This window comes from Octopus bimaculoides, chromosome 20, assembly GCF_046866305.1.
Source record: "Octopus bimaculoides isolate indiv1 chromosome 20, ASM4686630v1, whole genome shotgun sequence".
Classification (NCBI taxonomy): domain Eukaryota; kingdom Metazoa; phylum Mollusca; class Cephalopoda; order Octopoda; family Octopodidae; genus Octopus; species Octopus bimaculoides.
This window is the reverse complement of record NC_142947.1, coordinates 27,355,666-27,379,512: the sequence shown is the minus strand read 5'-3', so window position 1 is coordinate 27,379,512 and position 23,847 is coordinate 27,355,666. Positions and strand designations below refer to the sequence as shown.

The window sequence follows — 23,847 nt, the reverse complement described above, 5'->3', positions numbered from 1 at the left end:
CAGAAGGGAGGCTAGACGACAGGTTTATTTAGCCAGAGGGGAAGCAGATAAGAAAAGATTTGCCAATGTTCTGCGCTGTGAGGACCAAAGACTCGAGGTATTTTGTGTTGCAAGACAGTGTAGGAGAGAGAATAGTGATGTTGTAGGAGAGAAATGTGTTCGCATGGATGATGGTACACTTGCACTAAATGAGGATGCAAAGAAAGAGGTCTGGAGAAGCCACTACGATAAATTGCTTAATAAAGAGAATGAATGGGAGGAAGAGAGCCTGCCGTATGTCGACCCAATAGAGGGACCAGCTATCCGAGTTGATAGTACCAGGGTAGATAAAGCAATTAAGAGTATGAAGACCGGGAAAGCCCCCGGCCCATCAGGAATCACTGCAGAGATGCTCAAAATATCTGGCAGTGTTGGCTATAGCCTAGTCACCCGTATTACAAACCAGGTGATACACGAAGGAGTCATACCCAATGACTGGTGTAGCAGCATCATAGTCAACTGCTACAAAGGTAAAGGTGACGCTTTAGATACAAATAATTACAGAGGCATCAAGCTGTTAGATCAGGTTATGAAAGTTACAGGGAGGATCATAGCCCAACTAATTAGGGAGCGAATCAATTTAGATGAGATGCAGTTTGGGTTCGTGCCAGGTAAAAGCACTACTGATGCCTTATTTCTAGTGAGACAGCTGCAGGAGAAATACCTAGCTAAGGATAAACCTCTGTACCTGTCTTTCGTTGACATGGAGAAAGCCTTTGACAGGGTCCCCCGATCCCTTATCTGGTGGTCAATGAGGAAACTTGGGATAGAAGAATGGTTAGTGAGAGCTGTGCGAGCCATGTACAGAGATGCTGCCAATAAGGTGAGGGTTGGAAATGAGTACAGCAATGAATTCCAGATAGAGGTAGGGGTTCACCAAGGTTCCGTCCTCAGCCCCCTCTTATTTATCATAGTCCTCCAGGCAATCACAGAGGAGTTCAAGACAGGATGCCCTTGGGAGCTCCTCTATGCTGATGACCTTGCCCTAATTGCGGAGTCACTATCAGAACTAGAGGAGAAGTTTCAGGTGTGGAAGCAAGGTCTAGAATTGAAGGGCCTTAGAGTCAACCTAGCTAAAACCAAAATCCTAATAAGTAGGAAGGTAGATAAAACACAAACCCCTTCAGGTAGATGGCCCTGAAGGTTAACTAGGAAGTTAGTTTTTGTTTGTGGCAGATGTTCAGGTGCAATAAAGACTGTAAACAAACAGGAAACAACTTCTATCTCATTCCAAGGTGAAAAACTAGAGGTAGCCAATAGCTTCCGCTATCTGGGCGACCAAATTAGTAGTGGGGGTGGGTGCGCTGAAAGTGTAGCTGCTAGAATAAGAATAGCTTGGGCAAAGTTTAGAGAGCTCTTACATCTGCTGGCGACAAAGGGACTCTCACTCAGAGTAAAAGGCAGACTGTATGACGCATGCGTACGAACAGCCATGCTACATTGCAGTGAAACATGGGCTGTAACTGCTGAGGACATACGTAAGCTCGCAAGGAATGAAGCCAGTATGCTCCATTGGATGTGTCATGTCAATGTGAATACCCGTCAGAGTTTAAGTATCTTGAGAGAAAAGCTGAACATTAGAAGCATCAGTTGTGGTGTGCAAGAGAGACGATTGCGCTGGTATGGACATGTGGTGAGAATGGATGAGGATAGCTGCGTGTAAAAGTGTCACACCCTAACAGTTGAGGGAACCCGTGGAAGAGGTAGGCCCAGGAAGACCTGGGCTGAGGTGGTGAGGCAAGACCTTCGTACATTGGGCCTCACCGAGGTGATGACTACTGACGGAAACCTTTGGAAATGTGCTGTGCGTGAGAAGACCCGGCAAGCCAAGTAAGATTGTTGCCAGTGCCCCTGGACTGGCTCTTGTGCGGGTGGCACATGAGATGCACCATTTTGAGCGTGGCCATTGCCAGTACCGCCTGACTGGCTCCCGTAGGATTTTCGAGCGAAATCGTTGCCAGTGCCCCTGGACTGGCTTGTGCGGGTGGCACATAAAAGACACCATTTCGAGTGTGGCCGTTTTCGTGCGGGTGACACATAAAAGCACCCACCACACTCTCTGAGTGGTTGGCGTTAGGAAGGGCATCCAGCTGTAGAAACTCTGCCAAATTAGATTGGAGCCTGGTGTTGCCATCCGGTTTCACCAGTCCTCAGTCAAATCGTCCAACCCATGCTAGCATGGAAAGCGGACGTTAAACGATGATGATGATGATGATGATGATGATATATATATATATATATAAATAATATGTATATTATTTTTATATATATATATATATATTATTTATTTATATATGTATATATATATATATATATATATATATATATATATGTATGTATGTATGTATGTATGTATGTATGTATGTATGTATAGCAAATAGGGGTGTGTTGTTGAAAATGCACTTAAATTTAAAAACTCGTAAATGTTTAAAATACATTTATTTACATATATACCAATCTAGTTTGAACAATGTTTTTTGTTTATGAATGGTAAAAGTTTAAAATTAGAAACACAGCGTTAAAAGTTTCAATTTTGACCAATCGAAATGTTTCAATGTTGACAAATTAAAATATTTCAATGTTGATAAATTATTGTGTTCAAAACAGAAAGTGTAAGTTTGAAATTAAAATTGTATATCAGTTTGTTAGAATGTGCAAGGTTCATTAATTTCAGTGGTGGTTGACAAATCATACTGAAAAAAAACAAGTCTGAGAATTAAAATAGTAAAAGAAGGGAATTTGGTTTATAGTTTCTCAGATCTTCTTTAAATAGTCGCTTTCGCTTTTAATGGTATGTTTAGGGATCAGATGTATTTAGAAAATTTATTTTTGTGAGTGGATCTGATTTTTGATTCATTGAAAAATTTGATGACATTTTTCTTCTGTAGTCAAGCTTGTCGTTTTGCCTGGTTGGTTTCCTTGTGGATAAGGTTAAAGGTCATTCCAGTTGGTTGGTTCTCTTAAAGGGTCATTTCCTTGTATTCGCTGAAGGTCGGTTTTGATTGGTCTGGAATTATGTGACGTCAGCAACTGGTGTTTGTGGAATTTCATTGGATTGGAGATGGGTGACGTCAGCATCTTGTGTTTGTGTGGTGATTTGGAGTTGCGGTTTCAAAACCCGGGTGGAAGATTGTTACTAAAATTCTGCGACTATATATATATATATATATATATATATATATATATATATATATATATATATATATATATAAAATCAAAATAAGCAACACGGATTTTAAAGATGGTTGCAGTATGCACGTTTCATGCTACTCCATTTATTTAAGTAATGTGAGCATTACATTAAATACAATATGTAGAGCAATCTTCAGCTGCACGAAAATGCAGAAAATTACAGTAGAATAGACATATTATAATTGTGGCAACATTTAAAATCCAAGTGGGAGGAAGAATACATAAAAATCCATCTTGACATAGCCAAGTCTATCAGGCTAGTAATTGGTTCTAGGCAAAAATTCTAACTGTCTCTGATTTTATTGTCTCTTATCTAGTAGTAATAGTTTGAGGGACAATCACTTCTAAGGAAAGGGAAGGTGTAAGCATTATGCATGGACATAGCTATAAAGGATATGGTTATAAAGGTTTCTCTGGTCAGAGTGGCAACACTCTTATAGGTTGGGGTTTTTGGAATGGTTTTTATATAATACCATACCATACTATATTCTGGTGCCTAAACATAAGTACCATATTCAATTTTTTAATCTAAATCTAAACCTTTATATATATATATATAGATAGATAGATAGATAAATAGATAGATGAGGTGGATGCAGATTCAACTGCTGATCCTGATGATTCTCAGCAATCCTTCTCAAATCGTGTAATCATGCCCTGGCATAACCCCTCCAGATTCTTTTCTAGAGCTTTCTTGCAAATGGCATACTGCAAAGGAAGCTGTAGGAAGGAATAATATGCCCAGTCCATAAAGCATTCACACATCAGCAAAGTCATGGATCGGATAGTCAGAGGGAAACTAATCGCATTCCTTGAAGAAAATAACTTGCTGAGTGATACCAAGCATGGGTTTCGAACCAGGTAGGAGCTGCTTGACTCAGCTCTTACAACATTATGACTGGGTGTTGAGGCAATTACTCACCAACTCAAATGTGGACGTAACGTACCTTGATTTTGCAAAAGCTTTCGACAAAGTGGATCATGGTATGATATACCACAAACTGCATGATCTTGTCATAGCTGGAAAACTTGGAGAGTGGTTACATGACTTTCTGAAAGATAGAAGTCAGACAGTAGTGGCCACCTCAATGAAACCACAAATAGTGAGTAGTGTTCCATAGGGCACTGTCTTGGGACCACTGCTTTTCATAGTCGCTCTCTCAAGATATGTCCCCAACTGCCCAGATAGCCACCCTTGCTAGCTACACAAACGATATGAAAGTCTCACAGAAAATACAGAACCCCAGCAGTGTTGCACATCTGCAGCAGGAGTTGGACTCAATTTACAGATGGGCTGAGGATAATAATATGCAGTTTAATGCTGAAAAATTCCAAGCCCTGCACTACCAGCGTCCAAAACTGAATATGAAACTTACAGGGTACACTGGTCTGCAGGGAATTTCTATCCCAGAGCCTAAATCAGTGAGGGACCTGGGTATCGACATGAATGATGATACCTCTTTCCATCCAGTGCACATCACCAGGATGGCGACAAAGTGCAGACAACTGGCTGGATGGATCCTGAGAACATTCAGAACCAGAGATAAGGAAACCATTATGGTCCTATGAAGGACATTTGTCCTCAGCCACCCAGATTACCACTCCCAGCTATGGTCACCCAACTGTGTAAAACTAACAGTGGACCTTGAAGCAATCCAGTGAAGATTCACAAAGAAGATTGTCTCTTTGCAACTGCTCAGCTACTGGGAAAGGCTGAAACAGTGAAGACTCTACTCCCTGGAGAGAAGGCGGGAGAGATATGCAGTAGTATACATCTGGAGGATCCTGGAAGGAACAGTGGCAAATTTTGGCATTGAAAGCTACACCAATACCAGAAAGTGTCGACACTGCACAGTACCAAAGATCCCAGCAATGCCATCATGTTTCAGGACCATTTACTTTAACAGCCTGGGTTTCAGGGGCCCACCGCTTTTTAATATTCTCCCAAAGAGCCTGAGGGAGCTACACAAAGGGGATGTAGGTGTTTTCAAATCAAAACCGGACCTCTTCCTGTCCAGAGTCCCAAATGAACCTACCTCGCAGCAAGAGGTGCAAATGAGGGTAGTGACATCAAACTCCCCTATTCATCGAATGCCACATATCAGAGGAGGCTTTCAATAATAACTGTTGCTAAACAGCAGTGCCTCAGCAGCTCTGAGCTGAGAAAAAGAAATATATATATTATTTATTCATATACTATTTATTTTTATACATAGATATTCATTTTACTCTACCTGGAAAACGTTTCTAACCAAAAATTACAAAGAGTTAAAAATAGGTTTGTTAAATTTTTCCAAAACATGGGCTTAAACATTATTTTCAATGATGATATAACTAAAGCCAACTTTTTGGATATTACCCTTAACTTACATAAAGATTCATATTTCCCGTACCATTAACCCTCAACTAATTTAAAATATATTAGCTCTTTCCGTAATCATCTAAAGGCTATTGCAAGGAATTTAGTGAAAAATATTTCACTTAGACTTTCTAGATTATCTGCTAATGTTGAATTCTTAAAGGATAAAGCCAAATTTTGTAATTCTTCCTTACTTAAAGCAGATTACAAAGAAAGAATTACCTATATTAACCCTATTGACATTAATTCTGCCTCTATTAATCAGGGCATGAAAACACATCATAACGATAATAACAATATAAATTTTAGTTCGAATAACAACACTAAAGGAAAAAAATGCAATTTTGCAGATTAAGGGAGATAACCATTCTTTACATCCCGTTATTTTTAAAGATAATTATCCTAATAACAATGTGTGTCCTAGTAAAACAGTTTTGCTGATCATTCCATATGATAAGCAGAACAAATCAAACCTCCCTTACCAGTTTTGTGAAGCTACAGATAAGAATTTTCCAAAAGATTCCATTATCAATTCACACCAAATGAGGTTAGGTTTTTCAAACACCAAAAACCTTTCACAAATCATTTCATCACATAGCAATAAGTTGTTAAATTCAAATCCACTTAATGAAAATAATATCAATGATATTATTAATGCTAACCATTCTTTGAACAATAATAACAACAATATTAATATTTCTGATATGAATTTGAATCGTATTTGTTTCTTTAGCAGTAATTCTAAGACTAGAAACTCTGTTTATCAATGTAAAATTACTTCCAGTTCTGATATATTTTCCTATACTGGTAGTTCATCGTCTCAGTTGTTGAAAAGAATATCTAACCATTACTCTACATTTAGACATATCAATAAATGCAACAACACTGGGCTTAGTAAATTAATTCGGTCACTAAAGGAACATAATAAACAATTCGATTTGGAATGGAAAATTCTATCTAGATCCTTCCCATATGACAAAGGTAAATCTTTTCGTCAACTTTATAATGAAGAGCAATTTCTTTTCTCAAAGAATACTCTTGTAAACATATTTAAAGAACACGTTTATTGTTGTAAACATTGGCAAAAGCATACCTTTAGTTCCTGTCAGTAGTTTCTACCAATCTATAAAATTCGACCTTTAACTGTCTTCTTACATTTCATTTCCACTACATATATCTATTTCCACGCTTTTAAACATTATTTCCATTCATGTATCACACTATATTTTTCCATTCTTAATTTTCCATTAATTTCTTTCTTTCTCCTCCTTCTCTTTCTCTAAATTACCTTTGATGTGAAATCTATTAACGGTTTTTAAAAAAATAACTTGCTAGCGTTCCCCTTCATCATATACATGATAATCACAGTCAGTTAAAATGGTTTATTGATGTGTTTGTTTTGTTTCCCTTTTTTACCTGACAAGATGACTGCATTGTTTTACATCATTTTAATTCCCTCCGGAATAATATTAATGCTTAATTTGAAACATATGTTGGAAGTATAAATGATTTGAATAACACTTGCGTTAGACGCCATTTCTTAATTTATCCATGTTATACAAAAACATTTCACTTAACCCTGGAATTTCTACCTTTATAGGTGGGCTGTGGTATCCTTGGCACTTACGTGAATTTTTGCTACCCTGGTAACTATTTATTTATTTTCTCCTTGTTATTTGTACACATTGAAAGATACACATACATTTATGTATATACACATACATATATATATATATATATATATATATATATATGTGTGTGTGTGTGTGTGTGTGTGTGTGTAAAAACGATGCCAGGCCCACCTGAGTGGCTCCTGTGCCAGTGGCACATAAAAAGCACCCACAACACTCTGAGAGTGGTTGGCATTAAGAAGGGCATCCACATTGCCAGATCAGACTGGAGCCTGGTGCAACTGCTGGCTCTCCACACCTCAGTCAAACTGTCCAACCCATGCCAGCATGGAAAAGTGACATTAAACGATGATGATGATGGGATATATATGTATATATATATATCTATATATATCAAATATAAAAGAAGAGTGTATAATTGTGAATAAATCACAATTATAACAGAGAGGGTTGTAAAAATCCTTACATGTCTAGAAATACCAACCAAAACTGCTTTAATGCCACCAGAACCACTCATATTATATCTCTTCAGAATAAAAACTTCTGGTGGGCGACATGACAAAGTTCAAAATCTAAATAAAAATAAAAGGCTATGAAGAAGTTTTTTAATTGCATGTTCTGGCACTGATATATTTGTAAATAATTTGAATTGTTTATGGTGTATCCTGCGTAATATATTTTTACATTCCTCTTTTATGGTATATACATACATATATATATATTTATTCATACATACTCTTTTGTACTTTTACTTGTTTCTCCCATGTGGCTTCAGTGATGCTGGAGCACCACTGTGGTCTTTCTGATTTCCTCAGTCTGGGTTGTTTCACATCACCACTTCTGTATGTACTTTTGTCCCAGATGTTGGTACATTTGATTTATGAGGGAATTTGATTTTGCTGCCTTGTCCGCACTTCGTGTCAGGCTGTTGGTTCATTTGGTATTGTGGAGAGGAGGAGGTCTAGTTCCTTTTCGCAGACATCTACTTCCACTTAATGCAGATTTCTTAATTTTTGTGGCAGGGCTTTGAAGAGCTGTGGGCCTTTCAACTATAGACTATTGCAGTACCTGGTCCTGAATTTAGAAGTGGATAGTACCTTTGGTACAATACAATGGCGGCCAGTTCTGGCATTTGCATAACACTCAATACCGAAATTAGGTACTAGCTCTTCTAGAGTTTTCCATATGTAGATTATTGCATATCTGTCGCACCTTCATTCCAGGGAGTAAAATTGCAGTTTTCTTAGCCTATTACTGTAGCTCATCCACTTCACTGTTTCAATCTTTTAAGTGTAGTGGCATTGGACTGCTTCAAGTTCTGCTGTTAGTTTGGCACTATGTGGTGACCATAACTAGGAACAATAGTTCAGGGGGCCACGGACAAATGTTCTCCACTGGATCAACATAGTTTCTTGGTGTCTAGCTGCCATTTTGGTAATGTGTATATAAAATGATGCGTTATTGCCCATACTGATCCCCAAGTCTTTCACTGCCTTTGACTCTGAGATTGTAGTGCATTCGGGTGCTGTATATGCAGGCTGTAGTGCATTTGTAAGTTGATAGTGCAGTGCTTGAAATTTTCCAGCATTAAACTGCATGTTGTTTATTTCAGCCCACTTGTATATCGAATTCAGGTCCCACCGAAAGCTTGCAACATCATCTTGATTTGTTATTGCCTGTGATAATTTTGTATCATCTGCATAGCTAGTGGTCATGGGCATGTCTAAGAGGACTATTATGAACAGTAGTGGTCCCAGAACAGTGCCTGACAACTGTCTTTAAGGAACTCATGTAGCCATTCTCCCAGTTTACCAGCAATGCCAAGGTCTTGTAGCTTGCAACATATGCCATGATCTACCTTATCAAATGCTTATGCAAAGTCAAGTTATTTGATATCATGCTGACATCTAAATGGTGAAGCAGCTGTTTCAAAACTCAGTCATAGTGCTGTAGGAGTTGTGCGAGGCAGCTTCTTCCTGAATGGAAGCCATGCTGTGTATTGTTCATCCAACCTCTTTTTTATTATTATCTTCCTTTCTTTCAACCTCTTTTTTTTCCCAATCATTCGTCATGTTGCACCACTAAAATCTACAATTTTTTTCATTCTCTCTCTGTTTATTTTCTCTTATTCCTTTCTTTTGAAGAGTGTAGGCTTGAAACATAAAAAACTTTTTCATTTTTCCTGAGCATCAAGCTAATACACTTACTTGTTCATACATCTGTCTTTGTTTTTTGTTGTTCTATAAATTTATACATATATATATATATATATATATATAACTCTGTAAAGTAGTTGGCGTTAGGAAGGGCACCTAGTCATGGAAACCATGCCCAATCAGACTGAAGTTTGGTGTAACTTCCCAGCTTGCCAGCTCTAGTCAAGCCATTCAACCTATGCCAGCATGGACAATGGATGTCAAATGATGATGATGATGTTGATTAGTGGGATAACTTGGCAGTGTGATATTGTTAATATATGGTCGTTTATGGCTATATGGTTAAGAAGCTTGCTTCCCAACCACAGGGTTTCAGGTTTAGTCCCACTGTGTGGCAGCTTGGGCAAGTGTCTTCTATTTTAGCTCTGCGCCAACCAATGCATTGTGAATGAATTTAGTGGAAGACATTGTACCAATATATGTGAGTGTATGGATGTATGCATATTTATAGTCAGGCACAGGTGTGGCTCTGTGGTAAGAAGCTTGCTTCCCAGCTACATGGTTCTGGGTTCTGTCCCACTGCATGGCACCCTGGGCAAGTGTCTACTATAACCTCAGGCCAAACAAAGCCTTCTGAGTGGATTTGGTAGACAGAAACTGAAAGAGGCTTGTCGAGTATATGCATATATACGTACAGGTATGTGCATACCTATGTTTACTTGTATATATAGGTGCATATCTGGGTACAGGACGTTGCAAACAAAACGTAGACAAAAAAATAATAATAACCAGAGTACAGAAAACACACAGGTCACATAGAGAACATTTTCCTTCATCAGCTACCCCCATTCTAACACAGGCGTTTCGAAGAGTAGGACAGGACGCATCATGTGTGTGTGTGTTTATCCCCCACCACCTCTTGACAACTAGTGTTGGAGTGCTTATATCTCTGTAACTTAGTTTCACAAAAAGAGAGACAATGCCAATATGCTAGAAGTATTTATCAGTATGTATATATATTTTTCACTTAAACAGAGGGAGCATGTTTATTAAAATTTCTAATATTAGGATTATAAAATTTAACAGGGTTAATGACAGGTCTTCTTATAGGTTTATAATTTAATGGGTGGGTTATTTTAATCATATCAGAGTTACTATGAGGTGTTAAATTAGCTAATTTAATTTTGAGTTTGGTGTCAGGGATGTAGAAAATATTGTCATGAAATTCATTTGATTTTAGGGCATGATTATAAATTGGTGCATGTGCATTGAAGATCTCCTTGTTTACTGGTAGGTTGAACATTCTAATGGAGATGGCAGTGATAATACTATTGATGGTTAATTTCAGATGATTAGAAGAGACGTTAATATATTTTAGTGTTTAAATTTAATGTGACATCTAGAAAGTTGACTATTTTTGTGTCAGTCTCGAATACAATATTGAGATTTAAGAAATTCAAAAGAAATGTTCTTAATGACTTCTTAATTCATTCAATCTCTGATTTAGATGAACCTTTTGCTGCAAATAGAGCATCATACCTGTATAGCCCACCAGATATGTTTGAGTAGCTTTTCCTAATTTGAGACACCTGGGCTGAATCTGCCAAACCCATGGTAATATCAAAGTAGTTTGTCGAGTCACTTCTAATCCAATTATAATTTTTTAAATTTATCAACATTTTCCCCCATGGTTAGGATAATATCAATATCAGATCTGGGGATGTTGACAAAATCCCAGGCAAATATCAGTATCTTATTTAATAGTATCGGGGAGATAGTGGCATAATAATTCGAAATGTCAAATTGTATAAAACAAGTTTTATGCTTACCTGGGAGGCAATGGAACCATGTTATAACATCACCTGTTGAATTCCATAGAGGGAGTTTATGAGTGCAGTATCCTTTGCATGTTTATATTTGGTATTTAATTCCATCAAAGCTAGTTTATTATGGGTATCATATGGCATTGAATAAATATTGTCCATTTTGTCAGAGAGCACATAGGTTAGGAGATCATTTTATCTTTGAAATAATTCCAGAAAGCTTTTTCTGGAAGGGGTTGGTGTGTTTAGAGAACTTCAAGTTTTTTATGAGGTGCATCAAGTCTTTTACAAAATTAACTAATGCTGCGTTAGCAGGAGGATTTTTGTATGATTTTAAATTGTAGTTGTTCTTTTCGTTAGGTTGTTTGGATTTATCAACATAGAAGAAGGCTCTCCATCTTAATCTGTTTATAAATTCTGTAGTCTTATGTAGAAGGAAATCCATATATGTGTCCTTGGATGGTATAGAAATGTTTTTCGTAGAAATGCTTAAGATTTGCTTCTCCGTTATTGCTATCTATGAGAAGTGCTCATTAGAGCCAAAGTGTATAATTCTAAATTTTCTTTAGACAAGCATAGAAAGCAAGAAAGTGCTCGAGTCGAACCCAAGACACTAGACAAGTACAAGAGATACATAGAAGTTCAACTCAGGCAGACTACAGTTGGTGTATACATATACGGATTTAATATGATAGAATTATCTAAAACATATATTAATACATTCAGAATATAAAGATATAGAAATATAAAAATGTAGATGAATGTTAAAAATATGCAAGGACAAATAAATATATAGATATATCAATATAATAGAGTATAGATAAAAATATAGATTAGAATAATGAAATATAGAAAAACATTTCTTTTAAAAATTCAAAATAAATTATGGAATGGAGGGAGTAATAGATGTTTAAAAAGAGTTTTTGGTAGCATATTTAAAGGAAATGAAGTATTCCGACAATCGTTTCTAGAGTTCATTCAGAGAGCACATGTGAATCTTATGATTTATTTCCAAGGAATGCTCCCATCATCAGGGAAAAGGAAAAGAATAGTATTTGCACCAGAAATGTATTAAATGGTTTTGCAAGTATTAATTAATTTATGTTTTATATAAGAGTCATACAAGTTATGGAAATTATTAGGAGGGCTATGGGAGTTTTTAAATTTTTTAAATTATAACCAAGTGTGATCGTTACCAGCGTTGGCACTTGTGCTGCAGCGTTACATTCCTGGAAGTAGCATGTGAAAAGTCATTAGAGCGAGATCGTTGCCAGTGCCGTTGGACTGGCTCCTGTGCAGGTGGCACGTAAAATATACCATTTTGAGCGTGGTCGTTGCCAGTACCATCCGACTGGCCTTTGTGCTGGTGGCATGTAAAAGCACCCACTACTCTCTCGGAGTGGTTGGCATTAGGAAGGGCTGTAGAAACTCTGCCAAATCAGATTGGAGCCTGGTGTAGCCATCTGGTTCACCAGTCCTCAGTCAAATCATCCAACCCATGCTAGCATGGAAAGCGGATGTTAAACAATGATGATGATGATGATGATGATATATATATATATATATATATATATATATATATATATAAAAATATATATATATACAGCTATCATCAGCATATTCTTCATTATCGTTTAATGTCCGCTTTCCATGCTGGTATGGGTTGGGTGGTTTGACTGAGGACTGGCAAGCCAAAATCTGCATGGGGCTCCAATCAAATCTGGCAAAGTTCCTACAGCTGGATGCCCTTCCTAATGCCAATCACTCCATGAGTGTAGTGAGTGCCTTTTGCATGCCACCAGCACAAGGGCCGGTTAGGTGGTACTGGCATTGTCCACACTTGAATGATTTGCTTTACATGCCACCAGCATGCGAGCCAGTCATTTGGCACTGGCAATGACCACGCTTGAATAGTGCTTTTTACAAGTCACTGGCACAGGACTGGTCAGCCAGTACTGGCATTGACCATGCTTGAATGGTGCTTTTTATGTGCCACCAGCACAAGAGCCAATCAGGTGGCACTAGTAACAATCAGCCTTGAATGGTGCTTTTAACGTGCCTCCAATACGGGATCAGTCAGGTGGCACTGGCATCGACCACACTCGAATGGTGCTTTTTACATGTCTCCGGCTTGGGTGCTAATCAGTACTGTCATCGGCCATGACAATAATTTCACTTGCCTCAACAGGTCTTTGGAAGCACAGTTTATTGCCCAGTGATTTAAGGGTACTCTGAAATGAGCTGGTTATGCTGCACTGGCATAGGCCATGGTTATAGTCTCACTTGGCTTGGCGCAATGTCCGAAGGTCATGCTTCACCACGTCATCCCAAGTCTTCCTGCGTCTACCTCTTCTACAGGTTCCCTCAACTGCTAGGGTGTGATGCTTTTGCACACAGCTGTCCTCATCCATTCGCACCACATGACCATACCAGCACAGTCGTATCGCTTGCACACCACATCTGATGCTTAATAAGTCCAACTTTTCTCTCAGGGTACTTACACTGTCGTGTATGCACATTGATATTGCACATCCAGCGGAGCATACTAACTTCATTCCTTGCCAGTTTATGCATGTCCTCAGTAGTCACGCTCCATGTTTCACTGCCATGTAGCATGGCTATTCGTACACATGCATCATGCAATCTACCTTTTACTCTAAGCGAGAGGCCCTTTATCACCAGCAAAGGTAGGAGCTCTCTGAACTTTGGCCAGGCTATTCTTATTCTAGCAGCTACACTCTCAGAGCATCCACCCCCGCTACTGACTTGGTCACCTAGGTAATGGAAGCTATCAACTACTTGTAGTTTTTCCCCCTGGAATGTGACAGAAGTGTTTATTGCTCCTGAGCATTTGCCACACACAAAACCTATCTTTCCAGTTAGCCTTCCTTTGATATTGCTGCACCTCTTATGTATCCATAGCTTACATCATGTACCTCTTGTGGAGTTTCTACCCATGCCTTTTCTACACATCGAACAAGGCCACCTACCTGAAGGGATTTGTGATTTGTCTGCCTTCCTACTTATTAAGACTTTGGTTTTTGCTAGATTGACTCTAAGGCCCTTCGATTCTAGACCTTGCTTCCACACCTGATACTTCTCCTCTAGTTCTGATAGTGACTCAGCTGTTAGAGCAAGGTCATCAGCATAGAGATGCTCCCAAGGGCATCCTGGGAATTCCTCTGTTATTGCCTGGAGGACTATGATGAATAAGAGGGACTGAGGACTGATCCTTGGTAAAAACCTACTCCTACCCGGAATTCTTCACTGTACTCGTTGCCAACCCTCACCTTAATGACAGCATCCCTGTACATGGCATGTACAGCTCTTACTAACCATTAATCTATCCCTAGTTTCTGCATTGACCAGCAGATAAGGGATTGGGGAACCCTGTCAAAGGCTTTCTCCATGTCAACAAAAGCCAGGTACAGAGGTTTATATGTGGCTAGGTATTTCTCCTGCAGCTATCTTACCAGAAATATAGCATCAGTGGTGTTTCTGCCTGGCACAAACCCAAACTGCATCTCGTCTAGACTACTTGCTCCCTAATTATTTAGGCTATAACCATCTCTGTAACTTTCATTACCTGATCCAATAACTTGATACCTCTGTAATTATTTGTATCTAATGCATCACCTGTACCTTTGTTGCAGCTGACTATGGTGCTGCTACACCAGTCTTTGGGTATGACTCCTTCATGTGTCACCTGATTGACTATACGAGTGAGTAGAATATAGCCAACACTGCCAGATATTTTAAGCATCTCTGCGGTGATTCCTGATTGGCCGGAGGCTTTCCCTGTCTTCATACTCTTAATTGCTTTATCTACCAAGGTACTGTCAATTCAGATAACTGGCCCCTCTTTTGGGATGACATTCAGCAGACTCTCTTTCTGCCATTCATTCTCTTCATTTAGCAACTTTCATAGTGTTTCCGAGTCTCTCTCCTTGCAGCCTCATTAAATGCAAGTTAGCCATCATTCATGCAGACATATTTCTCTCCCATGACATCATGATTCTCTCTCACACACTGTCTTGTAGCACAAAGCACTTCAAGTCTTTGGTTCTCACGATGAAGATCACTGACAATTTTTTTCTTATCTGCTTCCCCTCTAGCTAAGTAAATCTGTCTCTTAGCTTCCCTTCTGTCAGTCTTATATAATTCCCTCCTACCACCGTTCTTCCAGTCCTTTCATGCCTGTTTCTTTTCCCTAATGGCCCTGTCAACTACTTTGTTCCACCATTACATTACCTTTGGTCGAGAGGAGACTTTGCACCGTACACAGATCTGGTCAGTAGCCCTCAATAAGTTGTCCCATAGAAACCTCCTGTTGTTTTCCATATCATGTGATGCTATATCCGCCTCTATTTCGTCAAAAGCTTTGAGTACTACGTCTCTAAGTCTCTGTCCATTAGCAGGATCCTTAAGCTTCCAGACCCTTCTTCTCCATGCTGATCATCTTCTGGACATCCATTTAGCCCTGATTTTGAAGTCACTAACTACTTATCTATGTTGGGGGGTGCATTCTTCACCTGGGAAGGTTTTGGCATTTATAAGTAGCCATCTTTCCTGTTTTCTGATGAGGATGTAGTCAATTTGACTAGTGTGTCCACCAGATAGGTAGGTGAATAGGTGACTGACAGGTTTCCTGAATTTAGTATTACAAACCATAAGATCATTTGCATCGCAGAACTCCAGCAGCCTGGTTCCCTCCTCCATGCAGAAACCAAAATCATAGCTTCCATGTACGCCATGGAAGCTCCCTGTATGTTGTCCAACATGCCCATTGAAGTCGCCAGCCACAAAGTGAAGGTCCCTATCATATATATATATATATATATATATATATATACACACATAATATCTGTATATATATGTGTATATATATATATATATATATATATATATATATATATATATATATATATATATATATTAAATATATACTTTTATAAAACAAATTTTACAAAATATATAGTATCTGTTAACAGTCTTAGCAAAAAGCTCACAGGTGAGTTTTTGTATATATATATGTATATATGTCTCTTAAAAGATAGAGCTCAAAATCAATGTATTGAAGATACTTTATTGCAGCAACAATTATAATAACAGAAACAACCACAATAAGCCAAACCTATGCACATTTCAATAGGGTATCCCGGATAAATAAACCACATCATAAGATGTCTCGTAAAATATTGTAACAAATATTTTACGAGACATCTTATGATGTGGTTTATTTATCTGGGATACCCTATTGAAATGTGCATAGGTTTGGCTTATTGTGGTTGTTTCTGTTATTATAATTGTTGCTGCAATAAAGTATCTTCAATGCATTGATTTTGAGCTCTATCTTTTAAGAGACATATATATATATATATATATAAATAATATAAATTTTAACCTCACTACATCATTTTACCAACCATACCATAAACCCAATAACAATATTACTGATATACATGCACAGAGTAATTTATTGTAATATTATTGATATCATACCTTATAACATTGAAAATAGAACTAACTAACTTATCCTCTAATGAAGACATTTTTAACAAGCATTAAAACTATTACAATTTAGCTCTTAAGAAAGCTGGTTATAAATATCAAATTAAGTACAACAATATTGACAATGATTTTTCTAATCATACTAATAGTTATGTGGATAAGAATTTCAATAAACACACAAAAAAATTCACACCCCATAATAAATTAGAACACACTGGTACACAACTTAATTCTATAAATTATATTCATAAAGATAACCATAAAACAAATTTTTTAACAATAATAGACCAATTAATATGATTTTACTAACCAGATAATTATGAATACCAGTATTATTAATAATATAATTAATTGTAATGGTACAGACAGTAATTATGGGAAAAACATTAACATAGCTAAAAATAGTAACATGAAACAAAGTCTCTTTACAAACAAATCTTCTATTTCATCACATCCTCTTAATAACTCACATAACTACACAACCAATTTTAATGATGTTCAAAATAATAATAATAATATTAGAGGTAAAAAAAAAACCTATACCATATATTCGAATGGGTGACCCATCTAATACAAACCACCATACCAATAAGTAACACAACAATAACATAATTTGGATTATATTTCCTTTTGCTATACATTTGAAGTCTAATTTTATAAAGTCTGTTCATTCTATTATTGGATCAAACTTTGGTAACTCTAGGTATGCTAAGATATTTAATAACAAGATGATTACATTTGGTTTTTCTGTTTCTCCCAACTTATTTAGGATTATTTCTTCCTTTAACAATAGAAATTTAAACCATTACTACAAAGAATTAACCTTCTCTGTTACAAATACTAACCTCAACTATTCCAATAGATCTGTATTTAATACCAACAATTCTCATCCTCACATTATTCCTATCTCTATTAATACATATACACATAACAATAGAACATCTAATATTAGTAATAATTATAACTGTAGAAACCCAAACACCTGTGAGGTAAAAGGTAATTGTGAAAAGAAAAATGTAGTATATAAAGTTACTGTTATAACCCATGATCTCTCTAAGTTTCATTATATAGGTTTTAAATTATGTTTGAATAATCATAAATCATCTTTTACTGATCCTTGGATAGAAAGTAATACTAGTCTATCAAAAAAGGATAACATAAATTTCTCAATTTCTTGGAATATTATTTCTTCTGCTCCTTCTTATAGGATTAGCAATAGAACTTGTTTTTTATACCTAGAAGAGTCTTATATAATTATGAAGATGAATTGTTATATCTTAAAGTCTAGAGATGAGAGAGTTTTTTCTTCTAAACATATGTCTAAATTTTTTTTCATTAACCTGAAATAGTTTTTTATTGATAACCCCATATTCTTCTTATTGGTTCTTATTCTACTTCTTATCCCTCTTTATTTTATACAACGTACTTGCATATATACTGCACACACATGTATATGTCTCCATCTGTGCATATGTCTATATGTATACTTGTAGATTTTTGTGTGTGTGTGTATATATAAATATGTATATATATATATATATATATATATATATATATATATATATATATATATAAAAGATAATAAGAGTGAAAAAACTACAGAAGGCTTGTGTTACATGGTTAAAATATATATTTAAATTATGTCAGAAAAATGTTAGAAAAATGTTATAAAATCTTTTTGGTATATAAACATTGTATTTTGAGAAATAACCGGTTTCGTGTTGTCTTTTCAAATTTCTCTACTTCATTGTGTCGTGTTCGTTCCAGTCTGAGAAAGAAGAGTTCTAGATAGGGGGAGGTAATTAGGGATTTCTTCCGGTATAGGGGAGATAATCGAAATCTAGGAGGTGGTAGAATTTGATTAATTTACCATGGTTTTCTTCTATATTTTTTTCCCTCCCTTTTTTTTCCCCGTGGGGTGATGAATTTCCTTATTTAAATGTGTTAGCAATGGTTAAGTTTGGGTTTGTATTTTTGAATGAAAAAGGTTTCCTTATTTAATCTAATCTGTGTTGGTGTTTTAATGGCACATTGATAAAAAGGAAAGATTATAAATTGTGGTAGCATTTGTTTTGCGCATTTCTCAATATGATCACTAAAAAGTATCATTCGGTTCTGCTGGCGGTGCAGAGTGCATCTACGTCTGAGCGATAATCCTGTGGACCCTATGTAGTTCTCGTGGCAGCCCGAACATCTTATTACATAAATAAGATTTTCTGAGGCACAAGTAAAGTTAGATTTAACTTTGAATTTGTGTCCCTCTTTGAAGAGGAATTCTGAACCTTCTAGAATGTTTGGGCATGTTGCACAATTTGGTCGACCACATTTGTTTACTTTCGCATCTGTTGTTTCGGAAAATAATTTTGCCTTTGTGAGGATCTTTTTCAGTGATTTTGGTTGTTTGTGGCTTTTGATGATTTTGTGTGTGTGTAAAATTTCCTTTAATTTGGGGTCCTTATGTAGCATTGGTATGTTTTGGGTGATGATGGTGAAGGCTTCTTTGTTTCTGGGGTTGTATGTGGATATGTACGGCAGTATTTTTGGGGAATGTGTGTTGCTGTGTTTAACTTTTCCTAAGTTTTCTATGTTAATTTGTGATGCACGTCTGATTCCATCCTCTATGAGTTGAACTGGGTTGTGTCTGTCAATTAGTGTTTTTTAAGAGTTCTTGTAGTCTGTAGTCTCTAGTATTTTCTTCTGACACTATTGTGCATATCCTTCTTGCAAGGTTGAAGGGGATGTTTGTCTTGGTGTGTCTTGGGTGGCATGAATCAAATAGTAGATATTGTTTGGCGTCTGTGGTTTTGTAAAATATGTCCGTTTTTTTATTTTTAGGTTTACTTTTTTAATTAGTATATCCAAGAATGGAAGCTCCTTTTGGTTGTACTCCATTGTGAACTGTATGTTTGGGTTGATACTGTTCAATAGACTTTTGAATTTCAAGAGTTCATCTGTGTTTTCATTCCAGAGTATGAAACAGTTGTCCAGGAACCTTTTCCAATTTTCTTTTATGTATTGGGAAAGGGTGTTTCCAAAGGTGGATAAAGATTCCTGGTATATTATTATTTCCAAGTAACCCATTGTTAGGTTCGCAATGACTGGAGCTGCCCTAGTGCCCATAGCAATTCCGGATTTTTGTCGGTAGAAAGTATTGTCAAACATGAAGTGGTTGTTTCGTAAGATGAATTCAACCAATTTAGTAATGAATTCTTTACTGATCCTGTTTGGGATTTCTTTCGGGAATTGATCCAGCCAGAATTGAATTGCCTCAAGTCCATAATTATGAGGTATACTGGTGTATAAATTAATCACGTCAAATGAGACCATGATTGTTTCTTCCTTGACTTCCTTTGGGAGGTGATTTAGCATATCCAAGTCATCTCTGATATAGCTATTTATGTGTTTAAGGAAGGGTTTTAAGAGGATGTCCATAAATAGACTTAGTCTGTGTGTTTCACAGGCTGGGCCAGCTATGATGGGTCGCAGTTTTAGATCCCCCGGGTTTGGTGTATGTATGTATGTCTTTGGTGATTTTTTGATGGTTTCATTTATGATCTGGCTTTTGTGTATTTTTGGCAGACCATAGAAAAGGCTGGGTTTGCATTTGAAGTTTGTTAGAAAATCAATCTCCTTGGTTGTCAGTTCATTTCCATGTGTTTTAATTAGTGAGGACAGGGTTTTCATTATTTTTTGTGGGGTGTAGTTTGTGACTTTTTCATAGTGTTGGTTGTCATCCAGCATGGAGAATATTAGGTTTTTATAGTATAATGTGTCCATTATTACAACTGCACTTCCTTTATCTGCTTCCTTAATCGTAATATCTTCATCATTTTGGAGTTCTATTAGTTCCTTCCATTGTGTAGTGTTAAAGTTTGAGTTTACTGTCTGTTTATGCATGGTGTGGTAAGGGAAGTTCTCGATGTGGTTGCAGAATTCATCTAGATTTTTATTTCTACCTTTGTGTGGGATGTGCTCACTTTTGTTTTTGACTAGTGAGTCATCTTCAGTGTTGTGATTGGTAAATGCTTCTGTGAGTTTTAATTTTCTACAGAATTCTGTTATACTGTCCTTCACTTCATTTTGGTTGGCTCTGCGTGGAGTTGGGGTGAATTTTAGCCCTTTTGAGAGGATGTCTATTTTTATGCTTGAAAGAGGTTTGGTTGAGAGATTGATTATCTTCGGTTTTTTCTGATTACTAGATTACAGCCTGTGTCCTGGTGTCTCTGGCCTGGGGCTAAAAAATGTTGTTTGTAATTTTGTTTGCATGAGTTGTCTGTTAGGTTATATGGGATTGGTTCGGGGGTATGGTAGTATTGTTGCCTTAGATTGTTATATGTGTGTGGGTGTCTATGGGTGTTTTGGTTAGTGATGTGGGATGTTTCTTGATCTGATGTTATTTTGTGTTGTTCTTGAGTTCGGTGGGGGCCAGTAATTTTGGGTCATAGGGTAGTAGTGACTAGCATGTGGTGTGTTTCTTATCCTAGTGTTGTTTTGGATTGTTATGGGGTGGTTATGCCTGGTATTGGGACGTTGTTGGTGTGTTCTGTTCCTGGTGTATGGGTGATCTTTAGGTTTGGTGCAATCTATTTCATAAATGCGTTGTCTGTAAGCTTGTTCCCTGTTTAGTTTTGGGTGGTTCAAAAGTGGTGGTTGTAAGTGATTTCTATTTATGGTGTATGGAGGGTAATGAGGAGGGTTGTTGTTGATTAAGTGGTTGAAATTGGTGGTGGTTTGTGCGTTGTTCAGTTTTTGTTTATTATTTATAGTTCTTTTCTTTAGGAAAGGATTATCTGTGCTGAATTCTTGTTTAAAAGTTGATTCATATCTTTGGAAGGAATCATTGCTTTTTTCCCAGCGTAGGAGAGAGTTTCTTTCTTCCTTTTCACAGATTTCTTTCCAAAAATTTATGGTATTTTCGAGGGGTTGTCCCTCGGTTTGTTTGTTTATTTCCCTGTGCATCTCTTCGTCGATGTTTTTATATTTTTCTTCATTAGTGGAGGCCCTAAGTCTTAGTAGTTCAATCTCTGATTTTAGATGAAATAGTGCTAACTTTTCCCTGATGGTTCTCTGTCCGTCAGGTTCATTTGGTATTGTTTTGATCTGGAATTTGTGTGGGAGAATAATTGGTGTTGAGTTCATCCATCCCTTGTAAATATCTGCTTTGTTGAAATTTTTTATCATATTCCAGTAAGCGAGTTTTCTATTATGGAGGCTTGTATTCCAAATATTCTCTATTTTTCTTTTTGTTAAATTGACTTGTGTAAGTATGGCGTCCTGATGTGTTTCATTTGGTGTGCGTTGGCTGTTGTTCGGTTTGTTTGTGAATACCGACTTTAGTGTAGTACACAGAGTGTTTAAATCTTTACTAATTTGTTCTTGTTTTATAATGAATTCGTCGATAGTATCATGTAGAGGAGGTTGTTGTTCATTGTTAGGTTTGTTAGTGTATATTGATTTGAGGGTTGTACATAAAAGTTGTAAATCATTACTAACCTGATCAGTGTAGTGAGTAGTGACTCCACTGTTTATCCTTTCTCAGGCGAGAAGATTTGAGTTCTCGATTTTGTTATTTAAGGTAATGAGGTGTGAGTTAATATTTTTGAGTTCTTTAAGTATATCCTCGTTTGTAATTTTATCCGAAGTATTGATCTTCTGTGGCATTTTCGGTCTCACATGTTTTGGTATATGGGTGAGAAAGTTGGTATGTGAAAGCACGTGGTTGGATGTATAAAAGATAATAAGAGTGAAAAAACTACAGAAGGCTTGTGTTACATGGTTAAAGTATATATTTAAATTATGTCAGAAAAATGTTAGAAAAATGTTATAAAATATTTTTGGTATATAAACATTGTATTTTGAGAAATAACCGGTTTCGTGTTGTCTTTTCAAATTTCTCTACTTCATTGTGTCGTGTTCGTTCCAGTCTGAGAAAGAAGAGTTCTAGATAGGGGGAGGTAATTAGGGATTTCTTCCGGTATAGGGGAGATAATCGAAATCTAGGAGGTGGTAGAATTTGATTAATTTACCATGGTTTTCTTCTATATTTTTTTCCCTCCCTTTTTTTTTCCCCGTGGGGTGATGAATTTCCTTATTTAAATGTGTTAGCAATGGTTAAGTTTGGGTTTGTATTTTTGAATGAAAAAGGTTTCCTTATTTAATCTAATCTGTGTTGGTGTTTTAATGGCACATTGATAAAAAGGAAAGATTATAAATTGTGGTAGCATTTGTTTTGCGCATTTCTCAATATGATCACTAAAAGGTATCATTCGGTTCTGCTGGCGGTGCAGAGTGCATCTACGTCTGAGCGATAATCCTGTGGACCCTATGTAGTTCTCGTGGCAGCCCGAACATCTTATTACATAAATAAGATTTTCTGAGGCACAAGTAAAGTTAGATTTAACTTTGAATTTGTGTCCCTCTTTGAAGAGGAATTCTGAACCTTCTAGAATGTTTGGGCATGTTGCACAATTTGGTCGACCACATTTGTTTACTTTCGCATCTGTTGTTTCGGAAAATAATTTTGCCTTTGTGAGGATCTTTTTCAGTGATTTTGGTTGTTTGTGGCTTTTGATGATTTTGTGTGTGTGTAAAATTTCCTTTAATTTGGGGTCCTTATGTAGCATTGGTATGTTTTGGGTGATGATGGTGAAGGCTTCTTTGTTTCTGGGGTTGTATGTGGATATGTACGGCAGTATTTTCGGGGAATGTGTGTTGCTGTGTTTAATTTTTCTTAAGTTTTCTATGTTAATTTGTGATGCACGTCTGATTCCATCCCCTATGAGTTGAACTGGGTAGTGTCTGTCAATTAGTGTGTTTTTGAGTTCTTGTAGTCTGTAGTCTCTAGTATTTTCTTCTGACACTATTGTGCATATCCTTCTTGCAAGGTTGAAGGGGATGTTTGTCTTGGTGTGTCTTGGGTGGCATGAATCAAATAGTAGATATTGTTTGGCGTCTGTGGTTTTGTAAAATATGTCCGTTTCTATTTTTAAGTTTACTTTTTTAATTAGTATATCCAAGAATGGAAGCTCCTTTTGGTTGTACTCCATTGTGAACTGTATGTTTGGGTTGACACTGTTCAATAGACTTTTGAATTTCAAGAGTTCATCTGTGTTTTCATTCCAGAGTATGAAACAGTC

At 36.8% G+C, this 23,847-nt stretch overlaps 1 protein-coding gene across 3 annotated transcripts in view; it reads left to right on the top strand.

Annotated features, from left to right (window-relative positions):
* The window catches only part of LOC106878910 (uncharacterized), a 177,004-nt gene that overhangs the window by 122,471 nt on the left and 30,686 nt on the right, over positions 1-23,847 (top strand). For 2 of the 3 annotated variants that reach the window (XM_089338262.1, XM_089338263.1), the window contains exon 2: positions 7,191-7,236. The exons of the other annotated variant lie outside the window; for it this stretch is intronic. The gene's annotated coding sequence lies outside the window, so the exon portion shown is untranslated. The remainder of the gene's footprint in view (positions 1-7,190; positions 7,237-23,847) is intronic. 3 annotated transcript variants of the gene reach the window in all.